The 13,046-nt window shown below is 41.3% G+C and overlaps 1 protein-coding gene across 2 annotated transcripts in view; it reads left to right on the top strand.

Moving 5' to 3' along the window:
- The first annotated feature begins 4,495 nt into the window (after positions 1–4,495).
- Positions 4,496–13,046, top strand: part of LOC129765073 (calpain-11-like) — a 255,570-nt gene continuing 247,019 nt past the window's right edge. For both annotated transcript variants that reach the window (XM_055764924.1, XM_055764923.1), the window contains exon 1: positions 4,496–5,896. The gene's annotated coding sequence lies outside the window, so the exon portion shown is untranslated. The remainder of the gene's footprint in view (positions 5,897–13,046) is intronic.

Genomic DNA, 13,046 nt, shown 5'->3' with positions numbered 1-13,046 from the left:
ATCGCAGAACTGTTCATTGATTGATCTTCTAATCGACCCCGTTAAATTTACCTTTTAGTATAAAATTTCTAGTATTTCTAACAAAACTCATCATTATAATATCAGATTATTTTCAGACACCATTCTCGTTCAAGATTTTTCAACCACTTGCAAATAACATGTTTCCCCGTTACATGGAATAAATGTTTTATACAGAAAATATGATAGAATAAAGACAGCCCTAAATCGGACTATTCCTTTCTCGAGTTCTGCTCTTATCTACACATTCGGCGATACTTTTTTACTGGTATAGATAGAAGAAGATATAGGAGTGCGTATCATCACATTAAAATCCATTTCCAGATTCGAACAAAGATCAATTTCGCTAGCGCAAACATCAAATGGACTAACAGCACTTGTCACTATGTAATTGTAGAACATATGGGAATTTAATTTTCCGAATTTTCCCTTTTTCCTTCAGAGTTTTCCGAAAATTTTCATTTGTCATGTTTGGTTGGAGTATTTTTGGTTGTAATATTTTTATGGGACCCCCTCTCCATTCCAGAGGAGGGAGGGGTGTCATACCATCATAGAAACATTTCTCATACCCAAAAACCCTCACATCCCAAATTGTGCTTGATTAGTTCTCGAGTTATGCAGAAGTTTGTGTTTGTGTGCCCCTTGTAATTTGTGTTTCATTTGTATGGCAGCCAACATCCCCCCCCCCCTCCCCTTAGAGAGAGAGGTGAAGTGTTCAAACACCATAGAAACATTTATTGTACCCTAAAACATCCATATGCTTAATTTGGTTCCATTTGCTTGATTAGTTCTCAAGTTATGCAGAACTTTGTGTTTCATTTCTATTACAGTCCCCCCCCCCCTCAGAAAGGTGGGACCACTTTAGAAATGTTTCTTGCCACCTTAAACCTCCACATACCATGGTTCAGTTTGCTTCATTAGTTCTTGAATTGTGCAGAAATGTATGCTTCATTTGTATGACAGTCCCATTTGTTTGACCCCCCCTTAGAGAGGGTGGTAGAGAGTCTAACCACCATAGAAACATTTATTGCACCATAAAACATCCATATGTCTAATTTGGTTTCATTTGCTTGATTAATTCTCGAGTAATGCAGAAATTTATGTTTCATTTGTATGGCAGCCCCCTCTTAGAGAGGGAGGAGGGGTCTCAAACAATAACGAAAACCTTCCCTGGCCCCAAAAACCCCTCGAGTAATGCAAAAACTTTTGTGTTTTATTTGAGAGGGGTGTGCATAGTCTAACCACCATAGAAACATTTATTGTACCCTAAAACCTTCAAATGCCAAATTTGGTTTCATTTGCTTGATTAATTCTCGAGTAATGCAGAAATTTGTGTTTCATTTGTATCGCAGTCCCCCTTAGAGAGGGGGGTGGATAGTCTAACCATCATAGGAACATTTATTGCACCCTAAAACCTCAATATGCCTAATTTGGCTTCATTTGCTTGATTATTTCTCGTGTAATTCATAAATTTGTGTTTCATTTGTATGGCAGCACCTCACCCCCTCCTAAGAGAGGAGGGAGGAGGGAATCTAACTATCGTAAAAACATTTATTGCACCCTAAAACCTCCACATGCCAAATGTGGTTTCATTTGCTTGATTAATTCTCAAGTAATGCAGAAATTTGTGTTTCATTTATATGGCAGCCCTCCCTTGGAGAGGGGGGGTGGAGAGTCTAACCACCATAGAATCATTTATTGTACCCTAATACCTCCATATGCCAAATTTCGTTTCATTTGCTTGAATAATTTCCCGAGTAATATAGAAATTTTTGTTTAATTTGTATGGCAGCCCCCCTTTAGAGAGGGAGGAGGGGTCTCAAACTATCACGAAAACCTTCCCCGGCCCCAAAAACCCCTACATACCAATTTTCATGTTGATCGGTTCAGTAGTTTCCGAGTCCATCAGAATCAGACAGACAGACAGAAATCAATTTTTATATACAGTAGATCCTCGATTATCCGCGAGCGGATGATCCGCGGATGCGAGATCGCTAGTAATTTGATTAGCCTTCCCGAACTTTGTCAGTGAGTGGTAGGGTCTTGCTCTTTCGTTTTGGTCATGGCTTTCACGTTATCTGATCACTAATGTACACGATCTTACAGATGGATAGTTTAATAATTTATGTATTGATTGAAACTTAGTTTTCATGCTAAAACACCTTTTTTTCTGTTTGCACCTCCTTTTTAGTCCTTTTTTGCGTTATTCGTGATTTTCGTTTTACGCGGTGTCTGGCCCGACTATTTCGCGGATAATCGGGGTTCTGCTGTATATAGATTTTGTAACTGTCAGTTCTAGTGACCAACGCGTGAAGACATCGTGATTTCTTGTTCGTCCTACCTAATATTGTAGCAAATACGTTTCTTGTTTAGATAAGTTTGATTTTTCATTCGAAAATAAAAACTAAGTATTATAGAGGGGTGACACCCTAGTAACCACCCGGGGTGTCACCCGGTCACCCTACGCCACTGCACATGGATGTGGTAAGTAATCCAATATAAAGGATGTGTCACATCAAATTACGGAAAAAACGCATTCAATTTTTAGGAATTATATCTTCAGCTTTCGCTTATAATCAGATAAGAGTGTATAGATCATGTTGGCCATGCTTCACTGTCAATTTTTCGTAAATTTGGAAAAATGTCGTCGAACGAAAAAGAGCGTCGTGAATTAATCCTGTGCACTCATTTCGAGAATCCGGAGTTGTCACATCGGGACATCGGTAAGATGCTGGGAATCGTCCAATCCACGGTCAGCAGAGTACTAAAACGATACTTCGAGAACCTAACCATCGACCGGAAGGTGAAGAACGGCAAAAATGGATGCTCCGTCAGTGGAAAAGATCACAAGCGCGCAGTTAAGCAGTTTAGACGTGATCCGAGAAGTTCGGTCCGGGATGTCGCCAATAAGCTGAATTTGTCAAGTTCATTCGTCCAGCGGACCAAGCAGCGGGAGGGCCTGCGTACATACAAGGTTCAGAAGGCTCCTAACCGCGACGAAAGGCAAAACATGGTGGGGAAGACGCGAGCCCGGAAGCTGTACACCGTAATGCTGACGAAGCCGCATTGCCTGGTAATGGACGACGAAACCTACGTCAAAGCGGACTTTCGTCAGCTGCCGGGCCTGTTGTTCTTCTCCGCAGAGGACAAATTCAGCGTTCCGGAGGAGATTCGCAAGCAGAAACTATCCAAGTTTGCCAAAAAGTACATGGTGTGGCAAGCGATCTGCTCTTGCGGAAAGCGGAGCGCCCCCTTCGTGATGACCGGCACGGTAAACGGACAGGTTTACCTTAAGGAGTGCCTACAGAAGCCCTTACTACCACTATTGAAGCAGTACGAGGGCCCGACCATCTTCTGGCCGGATCTCGCTTCGTGCCACTATTCAAAGGACGTGTTGGAGTGGTACGAAGCCAACGGGGTCAGCTTCGTGCCAAAGGAAATGAACCCGCCCAACGCGCCGGAGCTTCGCCCAATAGAGAAATATTGGGCGATTCTGAAGCAGGCCCTCCGGAAGAACCCAAAAGTTGTCAAATCGGAGGCGGACTTCAAGAGAAAATGGATTACTGTTCAAAAAAAAAACTACAACCTGACGTTGTACAGAACCTTATGGACGGGGTAAAGAGGAAGGTGCGAGCATACGGGCTTGGGCTCGAAGTATGAATAAAAAGAAAATGCCAAAAGTTGTTTAATAGTTTTTATTTTACTGTCTAAAATTTTCAAAAGGATCGGTCTACTGGGCGAATTTCTACAGCGTTTTTTCCGTGATGCAATTTGATGTGACACACCCTTTAAAAACAAATACTGACGTCTTGATTTGAGAAATAGTTATGGCAGCACATTCTATTTCACTCGAAACTCCACCATCTTCATTACCTTTTTTCCAGGACATTGGCTGTAATGAACTCATCTCAAATCAACTCAATCAAATGATTCATCTATTTTTCGGGTCATTTGGGTTAAAAACACAGATATTTACATGGACAAAGATCGAAAAAAAATGAAATAAATATTGTTTGATTATTAATTCTCTATCGACCTGCTAAACAATTATTTGAGCAAACCATATGTAATTAAAGTGACCCGCCTAACCATATCGACTAAAGCTCAACATTTCCAACAGATAATTATCCAAACTCAATTTAAAAAATTATATAGCCAATCGGACACACCACAGTTGCCCCGGCAAAAGCTTCCTGTGTCGAGCCCACCCAATCGTCACCGGCACTGATTGAGCGCTGACCTTCGGACCAGATGTTTTCCCTCCCACCTGCGCGTTTGGGCTTCGGTCACTTAACTGCATGTAGTTATGAATGAACATTCGCGCGCCATGCAGGCTCTCTGGGATGCTGGCGAGTCGTTGGAGAGCTCTCGCGAGTGGGTCTCAGTTTGGGAGCCCCTCTTTGTACTACACCTTTGGGGTAGGAAGCAGCGTCTAACACCTGGAGCTTTGAGTGTACGTTTCAGTCTTGCGGCATCGTTTGGCGAGTGAATACACACGGCGTAGTCGCCCCGGATTAAGTGCTTCCGCGCGAAAGTTGCCGGGTTTTCACATGCAGACGATCGTTTTTTTTTGGGTTTGGTAGCGAAAGGAAAATAAAATAAATAAATAAAAGGGGCAGAGAATATAGAAAACAAAGAGAGCGCGGGTTCGATCAGCTGGATTGTTCTTCGGGTCGGCGAAACTGATACGGTGGATTTTTGTGTGCGCGGGTGTACGCGAGGTTCTAGCGGAGTTATTTCGCGGAGTGGATTCACGGTGTGGTTTCCTTAATCAGCCGATGAGAGAATAGTGTGGATGGTCGAACGCAGGGCTCGTAATTTGGAAGAAAGTGCGCCGGCCATTAAGTGCAGAAACGTTATGAAAAAAATAAAAACAAATCGAATTAAGTTCGCTGAATGACTGATAAACGACTTGTTGTGCTGCATTAATGTGTTCCGAGAGCGAGAAATTGGCAGAATCTCTCAGAGTGGCTCAGGGGGGGGGAAGAAAGACGAAGAAGTTCTTCAGTGGATCTGCGAAAGAAGTTCATAGACTGGACAACGAAACAGTATTTTGCCGATAAAACGGGACAAGTACAAGGGGATTGAATAAATATATGCCGACTGAGACTGACTGGGTCGACTGACTGAGATGGGAAACTGCTGCAACTGAGGGTGCAGCAAAAATATTGGCTGCAGCTCGAACGCAGTGCTTGCTCGATGAGCCGCTATGAAGATTAATAAAACCGTGCCGTCCACCGGGACACCGAGAAAAACAAACCGAATTGAACAATAAATAACTTGTTTGGAATATTAAAATGTTTTACTGTTGCTTTTTTTTCGCTGGAGTGATTGTGTAATGGTCGTTATGTGTTTCAAATATTAATTTCGCTAATTGAGTCGCAATAGTGTTGTACCCGAGCAACTGTGAGGATAACGAAGATTGAATTTCCGCTGTGGCTTTGTGGGAATACGCCATACGGAGCGCCATCGGAATCTAACCCATTAGGGCAGCGCTATCGAAGAGGGCCACTTCGTGAGGCAGGAACAGTGTTGACCGACCGTATCTGCCATCTGGTTTGTTGCTTCGCCGCATAAAACTGGAAGCTTAGGAAGCGAACGGTAATGGAGAAGAATTAGTGCTGCAGCTGGTGAAGCAGAAGCAGAAGCAGTAGTAGTAGAAGAAGAAGATAATCTCGCGATTTAACGACCTTCGAACGTGGGACCCGCGTGGTGTGAACCTTGTTACTATGTGTCGGTAGAGAAAACATCAATTCACAAGCAATCGGGCGTCAAGGTGAAAATTTCAGATGCTTATCGCGCGAGAGGGCAGGTTTCGGTTCGAGCTGCCTCTGAGCTGATATGTTGAGCTGAGATCGTGCGAATCGACATTAATCACGTGAGTGTTACAATTATAGACTACTAACAACATGGTTGTTCCTGTGTTTTCGGTTGTTGCGAGTTAATGAGAAGATTAAGTGTCGGACTGAAGGTCATGGCCAAATCATTTGCTGGTTTTTGTGGATAAGCGAATTAAGATCGCCTCATATGTAGACGTGCATATTACATAACAATAAACCCATCATTCTTGAAAGCAAACATGTAAAAATGCCAGATGCGACAACAGTTCTACCAACTGCTAATTCATATAACTCTTGATTAAGTCTCAGACATGGATTGATTTTTGGCAAAATTTCGACAAATATTTATTGGTTGCTAATAATGCCAATCTTTGGGTAACATTTTGAAGGAATAGAATAGTATTTCACACCTAGCGATGATCCATCTATGAATGCTAACCTACACTATACGAATAATAAATCAATCAAACTCCATTAGTATACTGCGCAATATTCGACGTTTGGATGGAAGAGTGATATTACTCTCAGCATGAGGTTGGCATTCTAAGACAGTTTGTCAGCAGACTGTGGGAATCGGACAGGTATTAAAATAAGCTGAAGTGATTTTTTGAATTATTCTCGTTTCTGTTTCAACAATTGGTTTTAAAACAATTGTTTTACGGGCTATTTCGTTCAATAGTTCCTTATTGAAAACCAGCATTAAAATTAAACACAATTTTATTAGGGTCTGTGAAAAAACTAATAAACGTAGGTCGTACAAGCAAGGAGTATTCATAACAAATTCATAATGCTCAGTATGATCGTCTTGTGCTGATATTACATTGTGTAGGTTTCTGTTCGTCGTGGAGATCAGAATCTACTGGACCGATTTTTCGACATTTTCCACCAGAGTTGGTTCTTGTTTTGAACTGTATGTTCCCGGAAGGAACGTTAGTTGCCTCGACGTTGTTTAGCCTCGAAGAATTATTTTTTTTAATTTTTTATATTTTTCTTTGAATTACGTTTTTAAAATGCCAAAATCGAGCTCGATGCATTTGAAATCTGGATCATACCGTAGTTCTCCTAGTGATCGGCTCTGAATGTTCTAGAATCGAAAAAATGGATGAGTTGATTTTCGTTGAATAGATTTGGCCAAGTAGCCTCACATATTTTCCTGAACGGAAAATTACTGTGGTCATAGTGGTACTTACGATCAACAGGGTCATTGTAAAATATTGTGAGCAATTAGAGCAAACCAAACGTTGTTTTTTTATGGGGAATACTCCTGAACAATCAATGCAGTGGTTGACGAAATGTTATTCCACTCCTGCTCCTTCCAGAAGAACAGTTTATCGGTGGTATAGTTAATTGAAAATGAGCCATACAAGCTCCTCAGATGCACCTCGCTCAGGAATGCCAAAAGAGACTACGAATCCCGAATTCGTAAAACAAGTGCAACGACTCTTTTTGAACGATCGTTAAGTGAAGTTTTGCGAGGCATTTCAATAGAACGAGTGAGATACATTTTTCACGACATTTTATACATGAATAAGCTATCCGCGCGAAGAGTGCGAAGAAAAACAGCGGCGCGTTGATGATTCAACAGCAGGTTTGGCGTTGTTAAAGCCTAATCGAGAGGACTTCTTTCGATGTTTTGTGACAATGAATGAAACGTGGATCAATTACCACACTCCTGAGTCCAATAGACAGTTTGCAGAGTGGCACTGAGGCATATATCGATAACTTAGACGTTTCGTAAATACTACAGAAAGGGATTCGAAATGTTGGAAACTCGCTATATCAAAGTATTGCCCTCGAAACTACGTTGAGGAAGAAACGATTGTTTTCATTGAAAATCCAGGGACTTTTCAACCCATATAGTATATACAAAGGGCGGTTCGTAGAGTTATGTAGATAATCATAACCTCACGAGCATATTCCGCGTTTCGTTTTTTTTTGTTTGCCTGTAGTAAATCGTATAAACATTTGACAATAGTCGTACATGCATCTGTAAGTCGTATATTCATCCAAACTCATATATGTATATCTAGCGTAACTTTTGAAAAAGTTCTAAGTAACAAATGTAAACAAATCGAGTAATTGGATGCACACTATTAGTTTTCCATAATTGAGTGCATTGAGAAAACAATCGTTCAAGTATCTATCCTTTTCACCTTTTTATCGCCGATACAAAAAATGTCCAATGCACAGATTCGATTTTCAAGCACTCGACTGTTACTTCGAACACCACTTTCCTCTGACGCTCGATAAGTCCAAAGTAACAAAGCAATCAAAACAACACGAAGTCGCACTTCGGTCATTTTGAGTTTTTGTTATTTTCGGGTGTTGATATCGTTTTTGGTTCAATTCAACAAGTGATAACAATAATGATCTTATTTTAGCACGAAGCGCAAGTATTTGGATCGTTGTGCAGTAGTTATTCTCAAATTCTCATCGTGCAACGTTATTTGTCCAATGTACAAAGCGGTCAGTAAAAACGTCCAATGTAACATTTTTCGCTCGGAGGTTTCAATTTCAAGCTAAGATCACATAACAACAGTTACGATTGGTTTTTCAGAGTCATTATTGCCTGCTAGTGGTAAAAGTAGTGATAAAGATCGATTCCTTTTGAAACGATTTTCGGAACAACATTCCGATCTTTAACTTCGTTTTTCTCGAGTTGATGTGAATGTTACATAGGACCTTTTCAAAAGTTACGCGAGATATCACCTCCACTTTTGCATGTATATGACAGTTACGCGCATCACCCAAAATATGGGATATATGATGCTGCATATACGCTAGTTATACGATTTAATGTTTGCTGCGAAAATTCGACATGCCGCATAGAAGAAAAGATTGTAGATTAATTTCGCTCAGGCATACCAGCAGAGTGTCCAAAAACTGATGAGAGATATTACAAGAAAGAATCCCAATTTTGTCAAAATCTTTGGGGTGCAATGTTGAACCTTTTTGGACACCTCAGAATTTTATTTATCAAGATTATCTAAAGGGAGATAATTTCCTACGCCCAGATATCCACTGAAACTACAAAACTAAAATGTTCATTCGCCTCTAGCCTTGAAACAGTCTTAGAAGAATATCAATCGATGGATGATTACATAGACGGAGACTCCCGATTTCATCCTACATTGGATAGCTCTTCTATTTTCTCTTGCTCAGATAAGAGTGCTCTTGCATCAAGGATCCACCAGTGATGATTTCATCACTCTGCTATATTTTGTAGTCCGTCTTAGGGTCTGCACAAATCTATATAAACCCAAATTCTCATGCTCTGGTACGAAGTTACCGCAGCCCGCAGGTCGTATCGTCACAGTGTACGAATTTCCATGTAGAGGAAACGTCTTGCGATGAAAACAAAAAAAAAAGGAAAATTAAGAGCTTACATTCCGAATTATTTCATTATTTTAACAAATCAAACATACTATATTTTTTTTTTTATCAATTCGTTTATTTTTACAGGCTCAGTTACTTAAGTTTAAAGGAGCCGAATTCTTAAATATAATTTTGAAACTATATATATAAACAATTTTCTTACATCTATGGTTAGTAAGGTGGAAAACCGATTACTCGCGGTGTACTCGAGTTTAGGAGGGTGACATATTTTTAGGAGAAGGATGGGATATAAGGAAATTGTAACAATGTTGATGAACACTCATTTCATAAATCTATTCGTATATCTATAGTGTATTTACATTTCAACTTATTCTACTATTTATAGCAAGGGGACGAATTACCCGCAAAGGAAGAAAAGGAGGGTATAAGGATGTAGGGACAATCACACACGAAGATCTATAGCTTTAAGGAAAACATATATATGGGACATGTAATCAAGGTCTAACCGAGCCAACACATCTCTCACCGGCACATTGGGCTGTCTTCCTCGGGCCCGAAGGGAGTTTTCTAAATTCGATCTGGCGACCAGATACACCTCGCACGACCAAACAATGTGCTCGATGTCGTGATAACCTTGGCCACAAACGCAGAGATTGCTGCTGGCAAGATTGAAACGAAAGAGTAGTGCATCTAACGAACAGTGATTGGACATGAGTCGGGAGAAGGTGCGAATAAAGTCTCGACTCAAGTCTAGACTTTTGAACCACGGTTTGAGGCTAACCTTAGGGATAATCGAGTGAAACCACCGGCCCAATTCATCTTCATTCCACTTGCGTTGCCAGTTAGCGATGGTATTTTTGCGGACTAAAGAATAAAATTCATTGAAGGCGATTTGACGCTGATAAATATCGCCTTCAATTGCACCTACCTTTGCTAATGAGTCAGCCCTCTCATTACCCGGAATGGAGCAATGTGAAGGGACCCAGATAAAGGTAATGACATAACAGCGTCTGGATAAAGCACTCAAAATTTCTCGTATTCTCTCAAGGAAGTACGGCGAGTGCTTTTCCGGCCTCACTGAACGGATAGCTTCGACAGAGCTAAGACTATCCGTTACAATGTAATAGTGTTCAACAGGTCGTGAGGCGATGCTGTCCAGCGCCCAATGAATTGCTGCCAATTCAGCAATATACACTGAGCAAGGATTCTGAAGACTGTGTGAGGTGCTAAAAAATTCGTTGAACACTCCAAATCCTGTGGACTCGTTTATAGTGGACCCATCAGTAAAGTACATATTATCACAATTGATACCCCCATACTTTTCATCGACGATCGTTGGAGCGATCCTCGATCGTTGGTAATCTGAATATCCATGGATATCTTGCTTCATGGACAGATCAAAATGCACAGAGGAATTGATGTAGTCAGAGAAACAAACACGGTTGGGAATATACGAAGAAGGATCAACCTGCATGGAGATGAATTCATGATATGAACTCATGAATCCGGAGTGAAAATTTAGCTCGATCAGCTGCTCAAAATTTCCGATCACCAATGGGTTCATGACCTTACACCGGATGAAGAACCGAAGAGATAATAAATTGAAGCGATCTTTTAATGGGAGTACGTCTGCCAAAACCTCGAGACTCATGGTATGCGTTGAGGGCATACATCCCAACGCGATACGGAGACAAAGATACTGAATTCGCTCGAGTTTAATGAGGTGTGTTTTGGCAGCTGATTGAAAACAGAAACTGCCATACTCCATCACTGAGAGAATAGTTGTTCGATACAACATTATAAGATCTTCTGGGTGGGCTCCCCACCAGGTGCCGGTAATTGTACGGAGAAAGTTTATTCTTTGTTGGCATTTTTTACTCAGATACCTAATATGGGCCCCCCAAGTACATTTGGAGTCGAACCAGATCCCAAGATACTTGAATGACATAGCATGAGTGATCGGTTTACCCAAAAGTTGAAGCTTTGGTTTTGCTGGTCTATGCTTCCTAGAAAAAACCACCATCTCTGTTTTCTCCGTGGAGAATTCGATCCCTAGCCCAATGGCCCAGATTGAAAAATTGTTCAAAGTATCTTGTAAGGGTTCTTGCAGGTCGGATTCGTTTGATCTTACGACAGACACCACTCCATCATCTGCAAGTTGTCTTAGGCTGCAATTTTGTGTAAGGCAATTGTCAATGTCGCTTACGTAGAAGTTGTACAAAAGGGGGCTTAAACATGAGCCCTGGGGGAGTCCCATGTAAGAGACCCGACTTACTGCCGAATCTCCGTGAGAAAAGTTCAAATGTTTCTCACAAAGCAAGTTATATAACATATTATTCAATAGAGGCGGCAGACCCCGAAAGTGTAATTTGTCCGACAAAACCTCTATTGAAACAGAATCGAAGGCCCCCTTTATGTCCAAGAATACTGAAGCCATTTGTTTTTTTTCGGCGTAAGCCATTTGAATTTCTGAAGAAAGCAACGCAAGACAATCATTCGTCCCCTTGCCCCTGCGGAACCCATATTGTGTGTCTGAGAGTAGGCCATTCGTTTCAACCCATCGATCAAGGCGAAACAAGATCATTTTCTCCAACAAATTCCGTATACAAGACAGCATTGCTATTGGGCGGTACGAATTGAAGTCGGACGCGGGTTTTCCGGGTTTTTGAATAGCTATAACTCGTACTTGTCTCCAATCATCTGGAACAATATTATTCTCCAGAAACCGATTGAATAAATTCAACAAGCGATGTTTCGCCACATCAGGGAGGTTTTTCAGCAAGTTGAACTTAATTCTATCCGATCCCGGAGCAGAATTGTTACATAAAAGCAGAGCAAGAGAGAATTCTACCATCGAAAACTCGGAATCAAGATCGCACCTATCTTGTGGTATATCTCGAACAATTTTTTGCACAGGAGCGGAATTAGGACAAACCTTCCGTGCAAAATTAAAAATCCATCGATGTGAATATTCTTCGCTTTCATTCGTTGAAGAGCGATTTCTCATGTTTCGAGCCACTTTCCATAATTTTTTCATTGACGTTTCTCGTGACAAACCTCCCACGAAATTTCGCCAATAAGCACGTTTTTTCCCTTTGATTAAGTTTTTAAATTGATCTTCAAGGGCTAAATACGGTTGTTCTTGTTGTTGGGTCAATGGCGAAGCGCCCTTTAAAATTTCCGCAAATGTGCGCTTCGAGCGTTCCTTTAAAGAGCGCTTCTGTTTCTCCCAGCGACTCTTGTAAGTTTCACAAACTGAGAGCTCGTGTGGGGATCCCCCGCAATATGGACATTTATGCTCAGTCGCACTGCAGGATTTCCCCTCATGTTGCTCTCCGCAAGTGGCACAGCGCTCCTTGTTGGCACAATAATCCGAAGTGTGACCAACTGACTTGCATTTGTTGCAAGTCATGGGCTTTGGCACAAAGAGTCGCACAGGTAGTTTCAATTTGTCCACCATAACGTAGTCAGGGAGGGCGGCACCAGCAAAGGTGACTCGAAACGAGTCGGACGGCGTAAATTTAGTTTGGTCCCCATCATGGGAACGTTTCCCGAGTTGACGACAGTCCAAGATTTTCACTACCATTGAGGGGAGCTTCTTGAACTTGCCTTTTCCTTCTGCTTTTATTTGTTCGCTCGTCAGACCCGTTTCAGTTATCACCCCCTCAATTTCTACGTTATGGGAGGGTATAAATGTTCGATATTCGAGAGTGAAATGTTGATCAGCAACAATCTCGTTTGCGTGTTTCCGGTCATTCACGACAACTCGCAATTTGTTCGGTCTAACCCTGCGAATTTCAGATACAGAAGTGTATCTGGCCAGATCTTTCATGATCTGAATCACGTTAAGGT

This window comes from Toxorhynchites rutilus, chromosome 2, assembly GCF_029784135.1.
Source record: "Toxorhynchites rutilus septentrionalis strain SRP chromosome 2, ASM2978413v1, whole genome shotgun sequence".
Classification (NCBI taxonomy): domain Eukaryota; kingdom Metazoa; phylum Arthropoda; class Insecta; order Diptera; family Culicidae; genus Toxorhynchites; species Toxorhynchites rutilus.
This window is presented reverse-complemented; position numbering and strand designations above follow the sequence as displayed.